The sequence below is a fragment of the Brienomyrus brachyistius genome, unplaced genomic scaffold (genome assembly GCF_023856365.1).
Source record: "Brienomyrus brachyistius isolate T26 unplaced genomic scaffold, BBRACH_0.4 scaffold69, whole genome shotgun sequence".
Classification (NCBI taxonomy): domain Eukaryota; kingdom Metazoa; phylum Chordata; class Actinopteri; order Osteoglossiformes; family Mormyridae; genus Brienomyrus; species Brienomyrus brachyistius.
In genome coordinates this window covers 77,501-82,500 of record NW_026042344.1, presented here as the reverse complement: position 1 = coordinate 82,500, position 5,000 = coordinate 77,501, and the positions used below count along the sequence as shown (strand labels likewise).

The 5,000-nt window shown below is 57.6% G+C and overlaps 11 non-coding genes across 11 annotated transcripts in view; all 11 read right to left on the bottom strand.

Moving 5' to 3' along the window:
- Positions 1-364: 364 nt before the first annotated feature.
- On the bottom strand, positions 365-556 carry LOC125726120 (U2 spliceosomal RNA). The gene has a single exon (XR_007387951.1). It is a non-coding gene; the product is annotated as a U2 spliceosomal RNA (small nuclear RNA).
- A 197-nt stretch (positions 557-753) lies between these two features.
- On the bottom strand, positions 754-867 carry LOC125726100 (U5 spliceosomal RNA). Its single transcript, XR_007387932.1, has one exon. It is a non-coding gene; the product is annotated as a U5 spliceosomal RNA (small nuclear RNA).
- Positions 868-1,283: 416 nt separating this feature from the next.
- On the bottom strand, positions 1,284-1,475 carry LOC125726109 (U2 spliceosomal RNA). Its single transcript, XR_007387940.1, has one exon. It is a non-coding gene; the product is annotated as a U2 spliceosomal RNA (small nuclear RNA).
- Positions 1,476-1,672: 197 nt separating this feature from the next.
- On the bottom strand, positions 1,673-1,786 carry LOC125726173 (U5 spliceosomal RNA). The gene has a single exon (XR_007388001.1). It is a non-coding gene; the product is annotated as a U5 spliceosomal RNA (small nuclear RNA).
- Positions 1,787-2,203: 417 nt separating this feature from the next.
- Positions 2,204-2,395, bottom strand: LOC125726097 (U2 spliceosomal RNA). Its single transcript, XR_007387929.1, has one exon. It is a non-coding gene; the product is annotated as a U2 spliceosomal RNA (small nuclear RNA).
- Positions 2,396-2,592: 197 nt separating this feature from the next.
- On the bottom strand, positions 2,593-2,706 carry LOC125726099 (U5 spliceosomal RNA). The gene has a single exon (XR_007387931.1). It is a non-coding gene; the product is annotated as a U5 spliceosomal RNA (small nuclear RNA).
- A 416-nt stretch (positions 2,707-3,122) lies between these two features.
- Positions 3,123-3,314, bottom strand: LOC125726086 (U2 spliceosomal RNA). Its single transcript, XR_007387918.1, has one exon. It is a non-coding gene; the product is annotated as a U2 spliceosomal RNA (small nuclear RNA).
- A 197-nt stretch (positions 3,315-3,511) lies between these two features.
- On the bottom strand, positions 3,512-3,625 carry LOC125726172 (U5 spliceosomal RNA). The gene has a single exon (XR_007388000.1). It is a non-coding gene; the product is annotated as a U5 spliceosomal RNA (small nuclear RNA).
- A 417-nt stretch (positions 3,626-4,042) lies between these two features.
- Positions 4,043-4,234, bottom strand: LOC125726074 (U2 spliceosomal RNA). Its single transcript, XR_007387910.1, has one exon. It is a non-coding gene; the product is annotated as a U2 spliceosomal RNA (small nuclear RNA).
- A 197-nt stretch (positions 4,235-4,431) lies between these two features.
- On the bottom strand, positions 4,432-4,545 carry LOC125726171 (U5 spliceosomal RNA). The gene has a single exon (XR_007387999.1). It is a non-coding gene; the product is annotated as a U5 spliceosomal RNA (small nuclear RNA).
- A 419-nt stretch (positions 4,546-4,964) lies between these two features.
- LOC125726063 (U2 spliceosomal RNA) overlaps positions 4,965-5,000 on the bottom strand; it is a 192-nt gene continuing 156 nt past the window's right edge. Inside the window, exon 1 of the small nuclear RNA XR_007387899.1 lies at positions 4,965-5,000. This exon is cut by the window's right edge and continues 156 nt beyond it. This is a non-coding gene — a small nuclear RNA (U2 spliceosomal RNA).

Sequence of the window (5,000 nt, the reverse complement as noted above, 5' to 3'; positions counted from 1 at the left end):
CGCTCGGGGTTGAATTCTCGGGGGCGTCGCAGCCACCGGCCTCGGGGCCCCGACTCCTCCCTGTCCTCCTGGCATCTGAAAGATCAGCAATCATGTAAACGGACATGAGAGAAAATTCAAAAGGCAAAGATGACGGCCTGCCTTACCTCAGCACAGCTGCCCACCCCTCAGAGAGCATATCATGACCGTCCTTTTTTTTTATGATTTAAAAAAAAAAAAAAAAAGAAAAACGGAGGGAAGCGGGACCGGCGCACGGACAGAGTCGGTCCCTCACGACACCGGCTGATCGCCTGGCAAGCGGCGCAGGCTCTCGGTCTGATAAGCGGAACACCGATCAGCTCTGTCTTTCAACAGCAGGGGGCAGTAGAGGTGCACCGTTCCCAGAAACACTGCAATACCGGGTCGATGCGTGGAGCGGACGGGGCAAGCCCCACTTCCGGCTCCCTGTTCCAAAAATCCGTTTAATATGTGGTCCCCTCCATGGGGGACGTATCAGATATTAAACTGATAAGAACAGATACTACACTTGATCTTAGCCAAAAGGCCGAGAAGCGATGCCCGCAGACTGCGCCCCGCCGGGCTCCGGCATGCGGGACGCCGACGGAGCCGGCGCGGCTGGGTCCTCGCCAGCCTCTCTGGGAGGTGGCGCCCGGCGAGACCACGCACGATCCCAGAGGACCAGAAACACGCCACTGGGCAGATAGAGCCGGCCGCTAAGCCGGGCACAGTCTTACTTTGATACAGCGGCGGTGCAGCTCTGCTTGCACAGAGCCTCCAAAAATACAGTGAACTCATCGCTATCCCTCTCCACGGAAATCTTTAGTAAAAGGCGAAAGATTTATACGGGATGAAGAGAGACCCGAGTCGATGCAGAGCCGTCGCTCAGCAGGTGGCCGCTAGCCGGGCCTCCGTGACGCCCCCGCTCGGGGTTGAATTCTCGGGGGCGTCGCAGCCACCGGCCTCGGGGCCCCGACTCCTCCCTGTCCTCCTGGCATCTGAAAGATCAGCAATCATGTAAACGGACATGAGAGAAAATTCAAAAGGCAAAGATGACGGCCTGCCTTACCTCAGCACAGCTGCCCACCCCTCAGAGAGCATATCATGACCGTCCTTTTTTTTATGATTTAAAAAAAAAAAAAAAAAGAAAAACGGAGGGAAGCGGGACCGGCGCACGGACAGAGTCGGTCCCTCACGACACCGGCTGATCGCCTGGCAAGCGGCGCAGGCTCTCGGTCTGATAAGCGGAACACCGATCAGCTCTGTCTTTCAACAGCAGGGGGCAGTAGAGGTGCACCGTTCCCAGAAACACTGCAATACCGGGTCGATGCGTGGAGCGGACGGGGCAAGCCCCACTTCCGGCTCCCTGTTCCAAAAATCCGTTTAATATGTGGTCCCCTCCATGGGGGACGTATCAGATATTAAACTGATAAGAACAGATACTACACTTGATCTTAGCCAAAAGGCCGAGAAGCGATGCCCGCAGACTGCGCCCCGCCGGGCTCCGGCATGCGGGACGCCGACGGAGCCGGCGCGGCTGGGTCCTCGCCAGCCTCTCTGGGAGGTGGCGCCCGGCGAGACCACGCATGATCCCAGAGGACCAGAAACACGCCACTGGGCAGATAGAGCCGGCCGCTAAGCCGGGCACAGTCTTACTTTGATACAGCGGCGGTGCAGCTCTGCTTGCGCAGAGCCTCCAAAAATACAGTGAACTCATCGCTATCCCTCTCCACGGAAATCTTTAGTAAAAGGCGAAAGATTTATACGGGATGAAGAGAGACCCGAGTCGATGCAGAGCCGTCGCTCAGCAGGTGGCCGCTAGCCGGGCCTCCGTGACGCCCCCGCTCGGGGTTGAATTCTCGGGGGCGTCGCAGCCACCGGCCTCGGGGCCCCGACTCCTCCCTGTCCTCCTGGCATCTGAAAGATCAGCAATCATGTAAACGGACATGAGAGAAAATTCAAAAGGCAAAGATGACGGCCTGCCTTACCTCAGCACAGCTGCCCACCCCTCAGAGAGCATATCATGACCGTCCTTTTTTTTTATGATTTAAAAAAAAAAAAAAAAAGAAAAACGGAGGGAAGCGGGACCGGCGCACGGACAGAGTCGGTCCCTCACGACACCGGCTGATCGCCTGGCAAGCGGCGCAGGCTCTCGGTCTGATAAGCGGAACACCGATCAGCTCTGTCTTTCAACAGCAGGGGGCAGTAGAGGTGCACCGTTCCCAGAAACACTGCAATACCGGGTCGATGCGTGGAGCGGACGGGGCAAGCCCCACTTCCGGCTCCCTGTTCCAAAAATCCGTTTAATATGTGGTCCCCTCCATGGGGGACGTATCAGATATTAAACTGATAAGAACAGATACTACACTTGATCTTAGCCAAAAGGCCGAGAAGCGATGCCCGCAGACTGCGCCCCGCCGGGCTCCGGCATGCGGGACGCCGACGGAGCCGGCGCGGCTGGGTCTTCGCCAGCCTCTCTGGGAGGTGGCGCCCGGCGAGACCACGCACGATCCCAGAGGACCAGAAACACGCCACTGGGCAGATAGAGCCGGCCGCTAAGCCGGGCACAGTCTTACTTTGATACAGCGGCGGTGCAGCTCTGCTTGCACAGAGCCTCCAAAAATACAGTGAACTCATCGCTATCCCTCTCCACGGAAATCTTTAGTAAAAGGCGAAAGATTTATACGGGATGAAGAGAGACCCGAGTCGATGCAGAGCCGTCGCTCAGCAGGTGGCCGCTAGCCGGGCCTCCGTGACGCCCCCGCTCGGGGTTGAATTCTCGGGGGCGTCGCAGCCACCGGCCTCGGGGCCCCGACTCCTCCCTGTCCTCCTGGCATCTGAAAGATCAGCAATCATGTAAACGGACATGAGAGAAAATTCAAAAGGCAAAGATGACGGCCTGCCTTACCTCAGCACAGCTGCCCACCCCTCAGAGAGCATATCATGACCGTCCTTTTTTTTATGATTTAAAAAAAAAAAAAAAAAGAAAAACGGAGGGAAGCGGGACCGGCGCACGGACAGAGTCGGTCCCTCACGACACCGGCTGATCGCCTGGCAAGCGGCGCAGGCTCTCGGTCTGATAAGCGGAACACCGATCAGCTCTGTCTTTCAACAGCAGGGGGCAGTAGAGGTGCACCGTTCCCAGAAACACTGCAATACCGGGTCGATGCGTGGAGCGGACGGGGCAAGCCCCACTTCCGGCTCCCTGTTCCAAAAATCCGTTTAATATGTGGTCCCCTCCATGGGGGACGTATCAGATATTAAACTGATAAGAACAGATACTACACTTGATCTTAGCCAAAAGGCCGAGAAGCGATGCCCGCAGACTGCGCCCCGCCGGGCTCCGGCATGCGGGACGCCGACGGAGCCGGCGCGGCTGGGTCCTCGCCAGCCTCTCTGGGAGGTGGCGCCCGGCGAGACCACGCACGATCCCAGAGGACCAGAAACACGCCACTGGGCAGATAGAGCCGGCCGCTAAGCCGGGCACAGTCTTACTTTGATACAGCGGCGGTGCAGCTCTGCTTGCGCAGAGCCTCCAAAAATACAGTGAACTCATCGCTATCCCTCTCCACGGAAATCTTTAGTAAAAGGCGAAAGATTTATACGGGATGAAGAGAGACCCGAGTCGATGCAGAGCCGTCGCTCAGCAGGTGGCCGCTAGCCGGGCCTCCGTGACGCCCCCGCTCGGGGTTGAATTCTCGGGGGCGTCGCAGCCACCGGCCTCGGGGCCCCGACTCCTCCCTGTCCTCCTGGCATCTGAAAGATCAGCAATCATGTAAACGGACATGAGAGAAAATTCAAAAGGCAAAGATGACGGCCTGCCTTACCTCAGCACAGCTGCCCACCCCTCAGAGAGCATATCATGACCGTCCTTTTTTTTATGATTTAAAAAAAAAAAAAAAAAAGAAAAACGGAGGGAAGCGGGACCGGCGCACGGACAGAGTCGGTCCCTCACGACACCGGCTGATCGCCTGGCAAGCGGCGCAGGCTCTCGGTCTGATAAGCGGAACACCGATCAGCTCTGTCTTTCAACAGCAGGGGGCAGTAGAGGTGCACCGTTCCCAGAAACACTGCAATACCGGGTCGATGCGTGGAGCGGACGGGGCAAGCCCCACTTCCGGCTCCCTGTTCCAAAAATCCGTTTAATATGTGGTCCCCTCCATGGGGGACGTATCAGATATTAAACTGATAAGAACAGATACTACACTTGATCTTAGCCAAAAGGCCGAGAAGCGATGCCCGCAGACTGGGCCCCGCCGGGCTCCGGCATGCGGGACGCCGACGGAGCCGGCGCGGCTGGGTCCTCGCCAGCCTCTCTGGGAGGTGGCGCCCGGCGAGACCACGCACGATCCCAGAGGACCAGAAACACGCCACTGGGCAGATAGAGCCGGCCGCTAAGCCGGGCACAGTCTTACTTTGATACAGCGGCGGTGCAGCTCTGCTTGCGCAGAGCCTCCAAAAATACAGTGAACTCATCGCTATCCCTCTCCACGGAAATCTTTAGTAAAAGGCGAAAGATTTATACGGGATGAAGAGAGACCCGAGTCGATGCAGAGCCGTCGCTCAGCAGGTGGCCGCTAGCCGGGCCTCCGTGACGCCCCCGCTCGGGGTTGAATTCTCGGGGGCGTCGCAGCCACCGGCCTCGGGGCCCCGACTCCTCCCTGTCCTCCTGGCATCTGAAAGATCAGCAATCATGTAAACGGACATGAGAGAAAATTCAAAAGGCAAAGATGACGGCCTGCCTTACCTCAGCACAGCTGCCCACCCCTCAGAGAGCATATCATGACCGTCCTTTTTTTTATGATTTAAAAAAAAAAAAAAAAAAAAGAAAAACGGAGGGAAGCGGGACCGGCGCACGGACAGAGTCGGTCCCTCACGACACCGGCTGATCGCCTGGCAAGCGGCGCAGGCTCTCGGTCTGATAAGCGGAACACCGATCAGCTCTGTCTTTCAACAGCAGGGGGCAGTAGAGGTGCACCGTTCCCAGAAACACTGCAATACCG